We start from the raw sequence: 19,301 nt of genomic DNA, 5'->3' as shown, positions 1-19,301 counted from the left end.
ATCAATCTCAGAGATTTGTGTGTTTTAGTAGCATCCAAAGCAAACTTGAAATTGTCTATTTTCAGAAATAGAGTTTATTGCTAGGCCCAAGGGAATCTGCAAATGTAGTGTCAATTGTGTACCCAGGAGACCCAACTGTATGCTGCCTACAAGAAACTCACTTCAGCCAAAACCGGTTTGGCTCAGTGGATAGAGCGTTGGCCTGCAGACTGAAAGGTCCCAGGTTCAATTCCGGTCAAGGGCATGTACCTGGGTTGCGGGCACATCCCCAGTGGGAGATGTGCAGGAGGCAGCTGATCAATGTTTCTCTCTCATTGACGTTTCTAACTCTCTATCTCTCTCCCTTCCTCTCTGTAAAAAATCAATAAAATATATTTTTTTAAAAAAGAAAAGAAACTCACTTCAGATGTAGGGACACACAGAAACTAAAAGAAAGAATGGGAAATCGTGTTCATGCAAATGCAAACCAAAAGAAAGCAAAAGTAGCTATACTTATATCACAAAATAGACTTTAAGACAAAGACTGTAACAAAAGATAAAGAAGGACATCACACAAAAATAAAAAAGTCACTTTAACAAGAGGATTGAACACTTGTAAATATTTATGCAACCAACACAGGAACACCTAATATACAAAGCAAGTATAAACAGACCTAAGGAAGAAATAGGCAGGCAATACAATAATAGTAAGGGACTTTGATATCCCACTTTAATCAATAGATAGATCATCTAGTCAGAAAATAAGTAAGGATACATTGGACTTACATTACATGTTAGACCAGATGGACTTAGTTGGCATGTACAGAACATTCCATCAAAGAGCAACAGAATACACATTCTAATCAAGCTCACATAGAACATTCTCCAGGAAATATCTTGTTAGACCATAAAACAAAATTCAATAAATTTAAGATTGAAATCATGTCAAATGTCTTTTTTATCACAATGGTATGAAACTAGAAGTCAATGACAAAAAGAAAGTAGGAATTTCACAAATATGTTGAGATTCCACAACATGCTCCTGGATCAACCAATGAGTCAAAGAAGAAATCAAAGGAAACGTTTTTTAATATCTTGAGATGAATGAAAATGGAAGTACAACATACCAAACTATGAATGCAGCAAAAGCAGTTCACAGAGGGAAGTTCATAGTGATAAATACCTACCTTCAAGAAACAAGAAAGATCTCAAATAACCTAACTTTATACTTCAAGGAACTAGAAAAACAAGAATAAACAAAGCCCAAAGTTACTAAGAGCAAGGAAATAACAAAGATTAGAGCAGACGTAAATGAAATAGAGACCAAAAAGACAATTTAATAGATCAATGAAACTAAGAGCTGCTTTTATGAAAAGATAAATAAAATTGATAAACATTTTCCTCGACTCACTAAGAAAAAAAGAAGACTCAAATAAATTAAATCAGAAATTTAAGAGGAGACATTACACTTAATAACACAGAAATACTAAAGATTATAAGAGATTACTATGAACAATTACATGCAAACAAATCAAAACCTACAAGAAATGGCTAAATTCCTAGAAGCATACAACCTACAAAGACTGAATTATGAAGAACAAACCAATTACTAGTAAAGAGATTTAAGCAGTTATCAGAAACTTCCCAGAATGGAGCATATATTTGCAAATCATATATCTGATAATGGGTTCATATCCAGAATATATAAAGAACTCCTACAAATTAAAAATAAATGAAATAACCTGATTTAAAATGAGCAAAGGTCTTGAATAGATGTTTTTCTCAAGATGATATACAAATGGCCAACAAGCATATAAAAATATGCTCAACATCATTAGTTATCAGAGAAATGCAAATCAAAACCACAGTGAGGCTCTGGCCATGTGGCTCAGTTGGTTGGAGCATCATCCCGTGCACCAAAAAGGTTTCGAGTTCGATTCTCCATCAGGACACATAGCTAGATTGTGGTTTCAATCCCCAGTCAGGGCATGTACAGGCAACTGATGGATGTTTCTCTCTCACAATGATGTTTCTCTATATCTCTCCCTTCTTCTCTCTCTAAAATCAATAAAAACATATCCTTGGGCGAGGATTTAAAAACAAAAAAGACCACAGTGAGATACCACATCACACCCATTAGGATGGCTACTGTCAAAACTTTAAAAGAAAATAACAAGTGTTTACAAGGATGTAAAGAAATTGAAACCCTTATGCACTATGCACTATTGGTGGCATTGTAAAATGGTGCAACCACTATGGAAGTTCCTTAAAAATTAAGAATAGAACTACCATATGATCCAGCAATCCCACTTCTGGGTATTTATCCAAAAGAATTGAAAGCAAGGCTCAAAGAGATATTTTCCAACCCATGTTCACAAGCATTATTCACAATAGCCATAGAGTGGAAGCAACCCAAATGTCTGACAGATGAGTAGATAAACAAAATTCAGTATATACATTTAATGGAGTTATTCTACCTTAAAAATAAAGAAATATTGTTACATGTTACAACATGGATGAACCTGAAGGATATTATTCTACGTGAAATAAGCCAGACACAAAAACCTAAACACTGTGTAATCCCACTTATATGAGACATTAAAATAGTAAAATTCGTAGAAACAGAAAGTAGAATACTGGTTATCATGGGCTGGAAAAACAGTGATTTGTTTAACAAATATAAAGTTTCAGTTTTACAAGATGAAAAAATTCTGGATATCTGTTTTATAACAACATGAATATAACAGTACTAAACTTTAGACTTTAAAATGGTTAAGATGGTACATTTTTTACTATGTGTTTTTTAACCACAATTTTTTAAGAGGATGCGGAAGGCATAAGAGTTAGAATCAGAGTAATGTTATATGAGAAAGTCGCTACGGGTCACTGCTGGTTCTGAAGGCAGAAGGGGCACAGGAGCAGAGAAACAGATGTTGGCCTCTGAGGCTTACCAGGCACCAGGAGTAGAGACTGAGCTGTAGAGCTGAGAACATCTGTTTCACTGCCATCAACTTAAAAACATCTTTTGTATGTCAGACAATATGTTAGGTGTTAGGGTAAAACATTTTTCCCGACCTTCGATAAACTATGGTGTCATAGTCAGCTCAGCCTTCTATAACAAATACCACAGCCTTCTATAATACCACAGGGAGGGTGGTTTAAACAGCAGTACTACTTCTCATGGTTCTGGAGGATGAGAAGGCCAAAATCAGAGTGCCCACAGGGCTGGGTTCTGGTGAGAGCCCTCATCCAGACTGCAGATAGTCACATGGTGGAGAGAGGAAGCTCTGCTCTCTCTCTTCTTATAAGGGCACTAATCCCATCATGAGGAATTCATCCTCATGGACTCATTAAACTTAATTACCTGCAGAAGTCCTCACTTCCTAATACCATTATATTGGAGCTCTGTCAAAAGACTTGGTTCAAAACAACAGCCCCCATTGGGTCAACATGAAAGTATTAAAGATAAAGAAGGTAATAAAGATAAGACAAAGTGTGAACCTGAATGTTCACCTCTGAGCCCAGACAGGTGTGCAGGTAGCAGGGCCTTATCTATAACACTATGTCAAGATATTTTCCTTTTACACCCTCTCCTGAAACTAGTAGCATGCATTTTTTTTTATCATTTACAGTGACAAATGGACATCTTTTTGTTCTATGAAATGAACTTACAAGACATTCTTTAGTTTTGATGCTAAGGTGATGGGTGTGACTTGGTTTAGTTCACCCTCCAGAATGTTAATGGCAGATACTATTAAAGGCCCATTAAGGCACAAGACCCCAACAGCTACATAGCACCTGACAGGTTGGGGCTCTGCTTACCTGGTGTGACCTTGGGGAGGAGCAGGTATGGGCAGAGGTAAACCACTTAGAACTCTCTCTGGGGAACACTTACAAGGGCCAAGTCTCCACCTTGGACATCAACCTACCCAGCTCTCCAGCAGTGGGCACAGTTCAATTTTCCAGAGGCAGGTCCACAAAGAATCCACAAATAATAAATCTTATTTTTACCTTAAGACTGAAGCCAGAGGCAGAGTTCTTCATCGTGGTGAGAGTTATCTGCTCTATGGAACTTAGTCTGTAGCTCTGCCTGTTGCACAGACTATAATGGACCCCCTGTCTGTGTGTATGACAACATTTCAGAGAGTGAACATTTTTGCAGGCTCGGGAATCAAATCACCATTCACTAAGTGATCTTACACAATGTGCATAAGCCTCCATTTCCTCATGCAATGGGCATAATAGCAATAACTGCCTGGTGGCTTAAATGAGAGGAAAGTTCTTATCATATCATCAGTATTTAATCCACATGAGTTGTTTTTTCTATGGCCATCACTACCTTGGTTGCTATTGTCACACTTATATGAACTTGTCTCTTGGATCTCTAGCACTTGGCACCATTCCCCCATATGACCATGTAACTTAAAACCTAATAAATGTATGAGCCAAAACTTTCCTTTAACATCATTGAATCAAGTCAAAACAATCTTGCGGCTCGAAGAATGGTTTGGAGATGACGTCTTGATCAACTAAAGCACAATTATGTCTCCATGTGGACTAGAGAGGAATGGCTAGGTGTTGAGACATATATTCAGTTTACTCTCAATTGCCTACTTAAAATTGTTATTTATTGAAAAGTTTTATTTAATGCCCCCATGAAATGTAATATGATTTATTCACACATCCTATCTAATAATAGGCAAACATGGTAATTGACCGTACCTTTGCTATGCCTCCCATTGGCTAATCGGCATGATATGCAAATTAACCGCCAACAAAGATGGCGGCTAATTTGCATACTGCAGGTAGGGTGGGACAGTAACAGCCACCAGCGCGCCACCACCATCCAGGGCAGCCCCAGAAGACCCAGAAGCCAGCCTGCTTTGCTGCCGGAGACGCGATCGGGTCCCCGGCGGCAAGGCAGGGCGGGACCCAGAAGACCCAGAAGCCACCTGATATGGTAGTAACTCTATCAGTGAGCACTCTGAAAGTCAGTGGCATAAATGCACCAATTAAAGGACAGATTATGAGGGTGAATCAAAAACAAAACCCACTTTAAATATAAAGACACATATAGATTAAAAGTAAATGAATTAAGCTGCAGCCTGTTTTGCTCAGTGGATAGAGCATTAGCCCGTGGACTGAAGGGTCCCAGGTTCGAGTCCAGTCAAGGGCATGTTCCTCAGTTGCTGGCTTGATCCCCAGTCTCTATTAAAGCATGTGCAGGAGGCAACCAATCAATGTGTCTCTCCCTTTCCCTTCACTCTCTCTAAAATTCAATGGAAAAATATCCTTGGATGAAGATTAACAAAAACAAAGTAAATGGATTAAGTAACATTAAAGAGATTATAAGAAAAATATATTCCAAATTCTGTTAGTTGTATAATGGTTATGCTTAAATTATTAACACCTAAGAAATTGGGTGAAGGGTACATATAATATGCTGTAGTATTTTATAGGATTTTTTACATGTATGAGATTATGTCAAATTAAAATATTAAAAAATTAAAAATTAACAAAATGTTAATTGAAATGTGTATGCATTACATGAAATATCTCCTAATTGTGTCTAGCATAATTTATTAAATTGTGCTAAAATTTACAAGGGTTCAATTAAAAAATATTCTAATTCTAAATGATATAATAGAAAATATATAATAGTGCAGTTATAAGCATTTATCTGAAAGTAAAAATTTAAAGAAGTGAATTTGAAGAAGGGAGTAGCCAAAGAAAATATATGCACAACTCATGGACACAGACAGCAGTATGGTGATGGCCAGAGAGAAGTGGGGGGCAAGAGCTGGGTAGAGGGGGCAAAAGGGGGGAAATAGGGACATCCTATATAATAATAATAAAAGGTTAATATGCACATTGACTGAACGGCAGAATGACCGGTTGCTATGATGCGCACTGGCCACCAGGGGGCAGATGCTCAATGCAGGAGCTGCCCCCTGGTGGTCAGTGCACTTCCATATGGGGAGTGCCACTCAGCCAGAAGCTGGCTCATGGCTGGCCAGTGCAGTGGTGGTGGCAGGAGCCTCTCCCACCTCCGTGCCAGCACTAAATGTTTGGACCCGATCCCTTGGGGGCCTAAGCCTTTAGTCGGACATCCCCTGAGGGCTCCCTGGCTGCCAGAAGGATGTCTGATGGCAAGCTTAGGCCTGGTCCCCTGGGGAGTGGGTCTAAGTTGGACATCCCCCAAGGGGTCCTGGACTGTGAATGGCACAGGCCGGGCTGAGGGACCCCCCTCGAGTGCACAAAGTTTTGTGCACCGGGCCTCTAGTCTATACTAATAATAGAGGAATATGCAAATTGGCTGGGATGCCGTCACATAACGACCAATCAGGATGGGGGCAGGGCCATGGCGGAGAGCTCTCAGCATGCCTGTGCAGCGGGTCCAAAGGGTGCGGAGAGGAAGGGAGAGCAGATAGGCAGTTAGGGGGATCAGGCCAGGAAGGGAGAGCAGATAGGCAGTTACAGGGATCAGGCCAGGAAGGGAGAGCAGATAGGCAGTTAGGGCGATCAGGCCAGGAGAGGAGAGCAAATAGGCAGTTAGGGGGATCAGGCCAGCAAAGGAGAGCAGTTAGAGGCATCAGGCAGGCAGGCAGTGAGTGGTTAGGGGCCAGTGGTTCCAGATTGTGAGAGGGATCCCAGATTGGAGATGGTGCAGGCCGGGTTGAGGGGGCCCTCTCACTCCCTGTGCATGATTTTCATGCACCGGGCCTCTAGTATTAAAATAAAATAGCAATGTTGCATTGAGAGAGAGAGAGAGAGAGAGACTCAAGGAGTCCTCCTCATTCAATAGAATGATCACATTGCTAGGTTAAAAGGAAGATGCTGGATTAAAACAGAAAATTTCTAGTCATAATCAAGATACATCAAGTTGCAAAGGTTTGGGATTTGTATGTTTTCTTATTTAAAATCACATGGGTCAACCTGACTGGTGTGGCTCGGTTGGTTGGAGCACTGAAAGGTTATGGGTTCGATTCCTGATCAGGGCACATAGCCAGGTTTTGGGTTCTACCCCCAGTCTGGGCACATATGGAAGGCAACCAATCAATGTTTTACTCTCACATCAATGTTTCTATCTCTCTCTCCCTCTCCCTTCCTCTCTGATATCAATAAAAATATTTTTTTAAAGAATAAAATAGCCCTAGTCAGTTTTGCTCAGTGGATAGAGTGTTGGCCTGCAGACTGAAGGGTCCTGGGTTCAATTCTGGTCAAGGGCACATGCCTGGGTTGTGGGCTCAATCCCCAGTTGGGGGGCATGAGGGAGGCAGCCAATCAATGATTCTCTCACATCATTGAAGTTTCTATCTCCCTCTCCCTCTCCCTTCCTCTCTGAAATCAATAAAATATAATACAAAAATATATATAAAATAAAAAGAAATAAATAAATTTTTAAAAATAAAATCACATGGGTCAAATGCCTGTGAAATTTATATACCTGGTAGAATAAAAGCTGTATAGCCCCTCAGCACAGTTCTCACAGAGACTACTGGAGTGTAGTTCTTGTGTTGACTCAGTGAACCATCAATCATAAAAATCAAAACAGACTCATCAGATGAAGGGCCAAGGTCTCCCAAAAGGCTTGTGTCGAGTTCTTTTAACGATCCCATCCATGTAATGGTGCTGTGGCCTCTGGTATCAAAATAACATGTCAGGACTGAAATCACATCTTTCCCAGGCACAGGCATCACCTCAGCTGTTCCCTGCCCACATTTCAATGACCCACTTTCTATTGTGGGCAAGATTAAAGTCCATTACACAACACCATAGATATTTATTGCCCTGGTGGATATTTGCTTAAATATGCCCCATATTTGCAACAAGGCTGGCCATAGCTGCTGACGCTCTTACCACCAGAGATGTAGGCTCAATGCCAGGGGTAAACCAGACACACGTCAGCCTCTGGGGTCATCGGGTATTTATCAAGCTCTCTTCTGTCTATGGGCTGCAGGCAAAGCAAACCAGGTGTTTGTGCTCTCTGACCTTTAGAGCTTGCTATATATGCTCACATATGCAGTCAATTATTATATTTGGTTCTAGAGACAGGAAAGGGGGCACAGGTGCTATGAGCATCCTTGTGATGTCAGCACACCTACACCACCCCTGCTCCTGCATCTCTTCACTCCCTACCTGCCTCCCCCACCCAGTGATCCTGGAGAGAGCTATTGAGACTGGGTTCCAATTTGCCATGATTCAGACAAACATGCAAAAAGATGAATCATGCATTTAAGTAAATCCACTTTAAAAGCATATTTTTTTGTTGCCTGCTACAAGTTAGGCATCAATGTTGTTGAGTCATGGATATTAGAGAGAAAAAAGAGCTGTAACCATCACTCCAAAGTGTGCTAGAGTGGGCCTGAGAGGGAGCCTCAGAGCACAGAGGAACCAGAAAAGGGGGAGGAATGGATGTGGGAAAGGAGATAGAGCTGGAACTGTGGACGGAGGAACCACATACAGGCTGGGGCAGCCCCTGAGGAGGTCAAGCAGCACAGTGTCCAACCCATGGCAGGCAGCAGGGCTGAAGCTCAGAATGAGTGGGCATGGAGGGGGACCAACCTAAAAGAGACCCAGGGTCAGAGCGGAGCAGGGCTCAGATGCTTCCCAAGAAGTGTGGGTTTGATCCTAAAGGCGGTGGAAGCAAGACAATGATCACATTTTCATTATTAGAAAATTCCATAGGGATTAAGGGCAAGCCACAGATGCTCAAGGACAGAGGAGGACATCTGGACAGAGGGTATAGGCCTCGTCCTGAGGAGCATCACGAAGCCCTGGACGGAGAGGCCACAATATGGAAATAAGGGGCTGAATTCTGGAGAAATTTGGATGAGTTCCTGGAGACCAGCTAGATGTGGAGTGAGCATTATGATGAGCACTGGACTTTTAAAGATGACTAGATAATATTTAAGCAAGGGCTGACCACATCCACGTCACTATTTTTCTGCTCTAAGGAGATTCTGGGCAAGGTTTGTGAGTGGAAGGGAGAAATGGCTTAAAAATTTCAGCACATACTCCCAGTGGTTCCCATATGCAGCATGTATAAATATTGTTCTCAGCTGTGCAGCTGCTACTGCTCCTCCAGCACCTGGCTCTGTTTGTCATCCTGCCCCATATAGGGTCCCCTCTTCCTCATCTTGCTCTAGCTGTCCCAAAGCTCAATGTCTGCTCCAGGCCACATACTGGACCTGAGTGCCAGGAGGTTTGGGGGATGGTCATCCACCTGCCTCACCTACAGCTCCAAGTTTCAGTCCCTGCTCTATCCTGCAGGAAATGGTTTCTTCCACCAGTCCCCAAGCACAGGATCCAATAAAATTGTGACTCCAGATGCTGACCTCCAATTATGACAGGCACATGAAATTCCTGTGCTTTACTGAAGTGTGTAGCTCTAGTTGTTGGCACAGCTAGAGTACAGCCAATTGGTCAGGTCCATTCCCTCAGGCAACACCTACTGTGTGCTAGTCATCACGCTGGCAGAGTGTGTGCAGGATGCACAGAGGGGCATCAGACCATCTGGATGAGTGGACTAAGGCTACAACACAAGGGTGTGTGACTTGTGGGAACAAGAGGTGCCAGTGAGCAGGGGAGACAAGCAGGGTACAAACACCAACCCACATATACCAGGCACACTTTTAATTGCTGACATGCACTTCTCAGTGGTCCACATGTTCAGGAACTTTCATGAGTAGTTTGAAATCAGTCATTATGAAAGTGTTTACACTGTGAAAATTGGCAAGTCCCACACACTGGGCGTCCCCACCCCTCACCTCACCCACCTCCTTGACAACAGCAGAAAGTGATGGACACTACTACTCTGCCCTCTTCTCCTCTCCTCTTGTCCTGGGGTCCAGCAAGGACAGCATAGGACAAGGATGCCAGCTTACACAATACTGGAGGCTGGCAGATTCTGTGCTAAACCTCAGTTTGGTTTGGAGCTTGGTGTTGTGAATGGCAGAGGATTGGGATGTGGGGTGTTCTAGCTTCCTGCCTTCCTACTGTCAGTCATATAAGTGGCTATGGATAGTGAATAAGACTTGGCTGCAAGGGCTGGGCTGCTGTATTATATAGCCCAGGAGGAAATGGGGACGAGATGAGGAGAGTAAGCCAAGATCTCTGCCTCCTCCTGGTGCACAGCTGTGAGCCCTAAGCCTCCGTGCCTCAGTTTTCTTATCTAATATCTGTTTAAGGACTGTTAGGACTAAGTGATATAATGTCAGGAGCATCACAATGGCCAGCACAGAAGTAGTCCTCATGAGAGAAGCTGGAGAAAGTCACGGGGGGGCTTCTCCTTGCCTTCCCTTCCTTTTCTCTGAAAAATCCCAGTTATTTTTATCCTATGATGAGTCTGGACTTCCAAAGTTCCTTAAACAAAAGCTCCCAAACCTTAAAACCTTCTGGGAAATTCCTTAAAACACAGGCGCAGACACACTGACAGAGGACACCTTGGTGAGTCCAGGATTGCACTTGGTCAGGAAGCTCCCAGGGGATCCTGCTACTCACCCCACATGTCAGTGTCCAGGCAAAAGTCACCACACCACTCAAGAGGGTCCTAGGTGGGAATGATTCCTTAATTTAGAGGGCTTTTTAAATCTGGGAATGGGGAGATCATTGCAATAAACAACTTTGTGCCTTCTCACAAAGTAGTGTAAGGCAATAACAGGCTCCAATACTGCTAATTTTTATTTTATTTTATTTTAAAATTATTTATTGTTTAAAGTATTACAGAAGTCTCCTTTTTTCCATTAACCTCTCCCCAGCCACTCCCACCCCCCAGCACATGCCCTCACCCCCCTACTATCTGTGTCCATTGGTTATCCTCATAGGCATGCATACAAGTCCTTTGGTTGATCTCTTACCGCCCCTTCCTCTGCCTTCCCTCTCAGGTTGGATGGTCTGTTCAATACTACTATAACTCTGGCTCTATTTTTGTTCATCAGTTTATGTTGTTCATTATATTCCACAAATGACTGAGATCATGTGATATTTATCTTTCTCCAACTGGCTTATTTCGCTTAGAATAATGCTTTCCAGGTCCATCCATGCTGTTGCAAATGGTAAAAGTTCCTTCTTTTTTACTGCAGCATAGTATTCCATTGTGTATATGTACAACAGTTTTTTAATTCAGTCATCTGCTGATGGCCACTTAGGCTGTTTCCAATTTGTAGCTATTGTAAATTGTGCTGCTATGAACATAGGGGTGCATATGTCCTTTGTGATTGGTGTTTCTGTTTTCTTGAGATATATTCCTAGAAGTGGGATAACTGGGTCAAATAGGAGTTCCGTTTTAATTTTTTGAGGAAACTCTATACTGTTTTCCACAGTGGCTGCACCAGTCTGCATTCCCACCAAAAGTGCACGAGGGCTCCTTTTTCTCCCACATCCTCGCCAGCACTTGTCATTTGTTGATTTGTTGATGATAGCCATTCTGACAGGTGTGAGATGGTATCTCATTGTTGTTTTAATTTGCATCTCTTGGATGATTTTAGTGACTTTCAGTATCTATATATATAAAAGCCTAAGCGACCATTACGACTGGAACAACTGGTCAACCAGTTGCTATGACATGCAATGACTACCAGGGGCAGACACTCAATGCAGGAGCTTCCCCCTGGTGGTCAGTGCACTCCCACAGCCAACCTCCTGCGGCCAGCCAACTTCCCTGGTCCCTCCCCACGGCCGGCCAACCATTTCCTGCCCCCCAGGCCGGTCCCTCCCCCCATCTGGCAGGCCCCAGCCAGCATTGCCAGCAGGCCCCAGTCAGCATTGCAAGCAGGACCCCAGCTGGCATTGCCAGCAGGCCCCCAGCCAGCAGCCCGCAGACCCCGATTGGCCCAGCCCCAATGGGGACTGGGCGAGATGGCCCTAATCAGCCCTGATCACCAGCCAGGCCTAGGGACCCCACCTATGCAAAAATTTCGTGCACCAGGCTTGTAGTGTTTTCATATGTCTCTTGGCTTTCTGTATGTCCTCTTTCCAAAAGTGCCTATTTAGGTCCTTTGCCCAGTTTTTGATTGGATTGTTTATCTTCCTTTTGTTAAATTGTATGAGTTCCCTATAAATGTTGGAGATTAAACCCTTATCAGAGATAACATTGGCAAATATGTCCTCCCATGCAGTGGGCATTCTTGTTGTTTTGTTGATGGTTTCTTTTGCTGTGCAGAAGCTTTTTATTTTGATGTAGTCCCATTTGTTTATTTTCTCTTTAGTTTCCTATGCCCTAGGAGCTGTATCAGTGAAGAAATTGCTTTGGCATATGTCTGAGATTTTGTTGCCTTTGGATTCCTCCAATATTTTTATGGTTTCCTGTCTTACATTTAAGTCCTTTATCCATTTTGAGTTTATTTTTGTGTATGGTGTAAGTTGGTGGTCTAGTTTCATTTTTTTTACATGTATCTGTCCAATTCTCCCAACACCATTTATTGAAGAGACTATCTTGGCTCCATTGTATGTTCTTGCCTCCTTTGTCAAATATTAATTGAGCATATTGGTTCGGGTCGATTTCTGTGTTCTCTATTCTATTCCATTGATCTATATGTCTGCTCTTGTGCCAGAACCAGGCAGTTTTGAGAACAGTGGCTTTGTAATACAGCTTAATATCTGGTATTGAGATCCCACCTACTTTGTTCTTCTTTCTCAGGATCGCTGCAGCTATTCAGGGTCTTTTTTTATTCTAGATGAATTTTTGGAGAGTTTGTTCTAGGTCTGTAAAATATGCCGTTGGTATTTTACTGGGGAATGCGTTGAATTTATAGATTGCTTTGGGTAGTATGGACATTTTAATGATGTTGATTCTACGGACATTGAAAAGAGGCAGAGGAAGACATAAACAGATGGAAGAACATTCCATTGAGTTCCTAATTGTAGCTATGTCATTCTTCATTTCCTCTTGATTCTTACACATGTTTTTGAATTTGTTGTCCATCCTCTTCAGCGCCCTTATAACCAGTGCTCTGAATTCTTTCTATAACAAATTGCTTGCCTCCATTTCATTTATTTCCTTTTCTGGTGATTCCTCCTTTTCTTTTGAAGAGGGTTGTTTCTTTGTCTCCCCATATTTGCTGTTCTTTTGTGATTGTTTCTATGTATTAAATCAAACTCCTATGTCACCCATATATTTGATTTTGTCTTATATAGATGTTTTATGAGACCAAGTGTTGCAATCTATCCAATTTTCTGGACTGGGTAATCTAGGGATGCTCCCTACTTGGGATATTTGTGTACTCTTGGTGTAGTTGGGTCTTGAGTGTTATTGTTCCATTTGTGGATGAAGTCTTCTCTCGGGGTATCTGGTTATGTGGCTTGCTCTCTACCATGTTGACTGAACAGCACAAAATACAACTCGACAAGACACAACACTAAGGGAACAAAACATGAATGTACTCACAACACCAATAACCCCAAGAAAAATGACCACCAGAGAAGAGAGAATTAGGAGAGAGGAAAGAGAGCAAAAATGATATCTAGAAAAGAAAAAAAGGTAAGAGAGAAAAGAAAAAGAAGAAAAAGGAAGAAAAAACATATATGGGGAGAAAACACCACAGAACAAACAGATAATACAAAACATGCAAACAACGAACACCCAGAAAAAAGGGTGGGGGATTTTGCAGAATCTGTAGAGGCAGAGCTTATATACTGATAGTAAGGTTAAGGAATTGAATGGATAAGTGGAGGATCTTGGTTCAGAATAGAGGAGGTAGAATGAGATGAGTGAATAAGAGGAAAAGAAAGGAAAAGCATTTTAATAAAAAATAAATAAATAAGGTAAAATAACAATAAAAATAAAAGTAGAATGAAGAAAACAATAATGCAAAAAATAAAAAATAAAGAAAAACATTTTAAATAAAAGATAATTAATTAATTAATTAATTAATTAATTAATAAAAGTGAAGTGTCAATCATTTCAGCTGAGTTTTAATGCCCCATGGGGGCTGGCTTAAGATCCCACTCTTCTGTTCTGTCTGCTACTTCTCAGTTTCCTGTTAGGTAGTCAGTACCGTGTTAAAGTTCCAAGCGGTCCGCTGCTCCTCTGTTTGTGTCTATCTCCACAGCCTTGACTGCAAGCAGGCAGGACCAATGTGCCCACTTAGCCAGTCTGCCTGTTGTCAATCTCAATCTCTCAAGTGGCTATTTCTGACAGGGCTATAGATAGGGAGGGTGCTATAATTGCTTTCTGGGACTGGATGGCCTCTCTTCAACGCAGTCCCTGAAGGCTCTTCAGGGCTATTCAGATTTTTTGTGTTCTTTGTAGTGCTCAGAGTATAGTATGGGTGTGGCTGTATTGGCTGCCTTGAGGCTGCTGGGAGGGCCTAGCTCTTCAAGAGAAAAATGGCTGCTTAGGTTCAGAGGGTCAGGAATGTCCCAGTGCTGGGTTCCTGTTCACCTCTCCCCAACCTGCTCTCCTCCACAGCCTCTCACCAGACTCCACAAGTCTGCACCTCCACCTGCACCTCAGCCACGGGTGATTGTTTGTATTTGAAAGGTCCTATGAACTGGGTTTAAAAAAAGCAAAGACCAAAGGCAAATCAACCACATGACTGTTAGTTCCCCCCACCCCCACCCCCACCGCCGGCACCATATGGCTTGGGCGGTTCCTCAGGCTGCCCCTCTACGCTCAACCTCTCGCAGCTGTGGACTTAGATCTAGAATCCTCTGCCACCAGCAGCCCTGTGGACTTCCTTTCCACAGTCAGATGTTACGCCTGTTCTCAAGGGGTGTGGACTTGGTGCCTTGCAGCTTCCTTCTGACCCTCTCGGCTCAGTGGTCTCGCTTCTCTCTCCCACCCGGATCCCTATCCTACCATTCTCCAGGTGTCCTCTGCCCTTCCTGGCTGTGAATTGTCTCACCAACTGTATCTACTTTGCCAATTCTGGGTGGATGTTATTTGATTTAGATGCTCCTTCTATCTTCTCCAGTATAAGGCTCTGGACTCGTCTGCCTATTCAGCCACCATTTTTTCTCTCTCCAATAATGCTATTTTTAAAAGGTCTTAAATAATTTTTTCAATGCAAACAACCCACTGGAGCAGACCTAATTCACTTTATAGGTCAACTAAACCAATCGCATCCTGAGAGCCACACTGAGCTATGCCATCACACAGGTTACTAGACTCATAGGGTCTGCACAGTCCTGACCAATAAGATGGCATTTGTGTGTTTTCCTTCATGCCCACACTTTGGGATGGCAGCTAACATTGTCCTAATAGAATGTCCTATGTGTGTGTGTGTTTATTTTTTAATTGAGGTAAGGGAAAGAGTAAGGGGGTGGGGGAAAGGAGAGAGAGAGAGAGAGAGAGAGAGAGAGAGAGAGAGAGAGAGAGAGAGAGATTTGTTGTTCCACTTATTTATGCAGGTGCCTGACCAGAGATCAAACCTGCAACCTTGGCATATCAGGACAACGCTCTAACCAACTGAGTTACCCAGTCAGGGCAAATTCCCTGTGTTCTTAACTATGTCCATGTTGTCAAGTCTAAGAAAGAAGCTACCTACCAAGAAGGGCTTCTGGTGGCTAACTGGGCTCAAATTTTTTTAAAAAGTAGAGCCTAGTAGCCATTTCTACACAGGGGCCTCTCACACAAGCTACACTCCAGGGATAAGCCTGCATTGAACTGCCTGCCTGCACTATGTTTCTGCCATCTGAGCCACCCCTTATAAAGCAATTCCTGGAATCCTATTTTAAACAATAGGACTGAGGCTTTTCCCGTCCAATTGAAGCTGTGTAGCTCCAACCACTCATAGCAGCTATTTAGGGGCTCTATTCTGACCAATCAAGACAGTGCTTTTTCAACCAATCAAACTGTGAGGATTTGGAGTCCTATTTGCATGAGGACTGGTGGAGGGGGGGAGGGGGGGGACTTCTGTCTACATAAGCCTGCTCCCTCTGGTTTAAGGTACATGCTTTCCCTTACCACTGAAGACTGGAGACTGTGTTCCCTGGCTGAGCTGAAACACCAAAGATGTATTCTGAGTAGAGCTGTCTAGCTGGAGAGGGGCCACCTCACAGCAGTGTTGTTTCCACAGCCATGCTGTATCACAATTGAGCTTTTTTGTACTGAATAAAGTTTCCTTCTTCACTGCATCCCAGGTTGGGGATTACTGTTGGCATTGAATTGGTGCCAACAACCATCATTTGACAGATTCATACACCAAAAAGAAGTTCTTCTGGGCCTCTCCCACCTGGTGAACCTGGACATAAAGTCAGCTAATGAGTTTTCCCTGATAAGTTAATGTTTCAGGCTTCACAATGGTGACCTCAAATCAACACTGCCATTAACAGCTTAGCCAATGCCGTGAGCTCAATAGCCCACTCTCTGCCTTTTAATTAAAATTCCAAGTTGGTGTTTTTGTTTTCAAGGGAAGGATGTCGAAGATCAAGGTCACCCAGTCCAGACACTGCGGGGAGGGACACCTGGTTGCACACTGACATGCCAGCAGCTCCTGGGAGGGAAGTGCGCTGCAGCAGGAAGTATTTCTACAACTTTCAGAATGTTTTCTGGATATAAATAGTCTCTACAGCATGGTATATTCCAGCAAGAAAGAGTGGAACAAAACTAGGTTATGGACTGGCAGATGCGAACCTTCCATGGGCAACAGAGCACTCATGGACTCGCTTCAGCTATATTTAGCATCCACCTTAATGTACTACAAACAATGCCATTTTTAAAAGCCACAACAATCAGAGGAGAAAGATTATTAAAATTTATTAAGCGACCACTACAAGAAACCCCTGGGCACAATCACGGTGATAAATACCTGCTTAAGCCCCTGCCCATCCCCACCTTATGTTTCTTGTTAACACAAGGGGTCCATTACTGCATGTGGCTCCTTCCCAGAAGATAAGCCATCTGCACAGAGGAGTTGTCAGGCACTCTGGGCCCCTTCCAACCTGACAAGCCACTCTTAGGATTACAGTGATGGAATAGCCCTCTTAGCAAACAGGCTTCTCAGGTTCCCAGCGGGGCCTCATTTTTTGTTGTTGTTCTTTTTCATAGCAGAATTATTAAGTATAGAAGCAAATGGGTTTTCACGTTTTCTCCTTGGCAACATTTTCCAGATAGTAAGTAATGGCACTAGTAAGAGAAATCTTGTCTATTTCACTGTACATCCTGGTTCTGGGGTCAGAAATTAGGGTCCATGAATTGTTTGGGATGCCCCATTTTAAAAATGAAAGTGAATGGACATCTCCCCAAAGGAGAGAGAGCAAGCTGGCCACTTGCTGTGAGAAGCAGTTTGGGGATCTCACGTCAAGCAGTCTAGCCAGGTGCTGTGTCCTGACTCCTAATATGACCACTGATTGTGCAGCAGGCACACAGTGACATGAACATAAGTAACCCCTATTCCAGATCAATCGCTGACCAACTGGCTTTCAGCAAAATCTCCCAGCTCTCAGATTCTCTGTTTCCTCAGGTGTCAAGCACAGATAATCAGAACATCTTCCAGGAGTTGTTATGAAAATAAAAGCAGGGCATGCAGGTCCAGGCACTTACCCTGAAATCTAGCATATAGTAAGTGCTCAAGCAATATTAGGCACTATTATGCTAGATACTGATGATTCCCCAGAGGAAAAGAGTAATGTGGCAAGTTTGAGAATGCTAACTTCTCAACCTCTTCATAGCTGGAGGACGAAGGATGGTTACGGGTGCAGAATTGTCTTGCCTGTTGCCATTGAGAGAACCATTCATTCGTTCCAATATGAACTGGATGCCTCCTGAGCCTTAAGAATTTTATGAGCAGTGTAGTGAAAGTTTATAGTGAAATAAATTCAGTTCATGATTGATCATATTCCCATGGATAATTTCCATTTTTCAAGGTGATAATGTGGATGTTATTTGTGGCACACAATTTTCAGGGGTATTCGTGTAATTGAGACAAAGCAAAGGCATTTCGTGTATTAAATAATATGAAGAGAATCAAAACATATTTTCCCACTGTAAAAGTTAGTGTCTTTTAACTATTTGAGGGCACATCTAGAGCAAGATGTAGCTATTGAATTAAACAGTGCTGAAAAGTAGTGAAGAGGTCCTTTGCTGACTGTCAGAAGTATTGTAGCCTAATATGCTGAAATCTAAAGAACAGAGGGCCCCAGGGTGCCCAAGCTCCCTTAGAACTGTAGAATTGGCTGGTGTGTTAATAGAACAGGGAAGGGAGAGACTCACCTGACATTCCTAACCTTTCAGCTTTGTTTCTTTGTGAATTACTTTGAGCAAATCGCATAACCTCTGCAAGCTTGTTTCATTGTCTGCAAAAACTGCAAAGAATGAGAACTAACACTGAAGTTTCTATGAGGATTAAATGAGATAACATATTTAAAGAAGCTGTTACTTAAATCTATGTGAAATACTGAATTTCATTTATTTCTCACATATTATATTTATCACAACACACATGCACACACACCCATATACACATATGCAACACATACATGCACACACATATGCATGTACATAACACATGCCTTCCTCTGTAGAGAATGGTCTGCTGCCCTCCTGGCAGGTCCCCACCAGGTGAGTGAGAAATTAAAGCACAGCCAATTTCAGGTATGCCTGCCTCCTCTGCACCACAGTATCTTCATGCCAATGAACTTAGATTATTAGGAATATCAAAGTGGCATTTGAATTTGACTTTTGCCCTCACTACTCTACTGAAATTCTGCAAGACCTCCACAGCAAATGGCCTTTAGTTGTGATTCGTTCTCCTCCCTTTTCTGCAGCATTTGACAAGCTGATCTCCAGTTTGAAATGCTTTTTCTCTTTTGGTTTCCATGTTGGGATGCTGCTCTGGTTTTCTCCTGCCTCTTTGCTACTTCTCCTCCAAGTCTACGTTACAGGCTCCACTTGTCCTGTTTCATGAATATGGGACACCCAACATTCCTAGACCTCTTTCTTCTGTCTTTGTATTCTCTCCCTTCATGAGTGTAATTCATTTCAATGGAATCAACTTTCTCTTCTAAAATCATGGTTCCCAAGTCTACATCTGTGATCCTGACATCTTTTACAAACCTGAAACTGGGGTTCAATACCCAAATACCTATAGGGGCTGGGCAAGTAGAGGTAATAGGGCAGATTAGTGACTATGACAAAGTAGAAAGCACGTACTTCACTCTCAACTCTAAACAACTGTTGCTTTGCAAGAATTGAGAGCCCAGTGATTCCAAAACTTATGATTTTTCTACAGAAGTCAGATATGTAAATTTTTATAAGAAATCCATTAACAACTAATTTACTTTTTTAGTTATGTAGGTTAACCCCATTCAGGGCAAACAAAATGCACCTGAAGCCCAACTGTGGCCTGTTATTCTTTTTTTTTTAATATGTTTTTATTGAT

Source organism: Myotis daubentonii, chromosome 2 (assembly GCF_963259705.1).
Source record: "Myotis daubentonii chromosome 2, mMyoDau2.1, whole genome shotgun sequence".
Classification (NCBI taxonomy): domain Eukaryota; kingdom Metazoa; phylum Chordata; class Mammalia; order Chiroptera; family Vespertilionidae; genus Myotis; species Myotis daubentonii.
Note: the sequence above shows the minus strand (reverse complement) of the source record.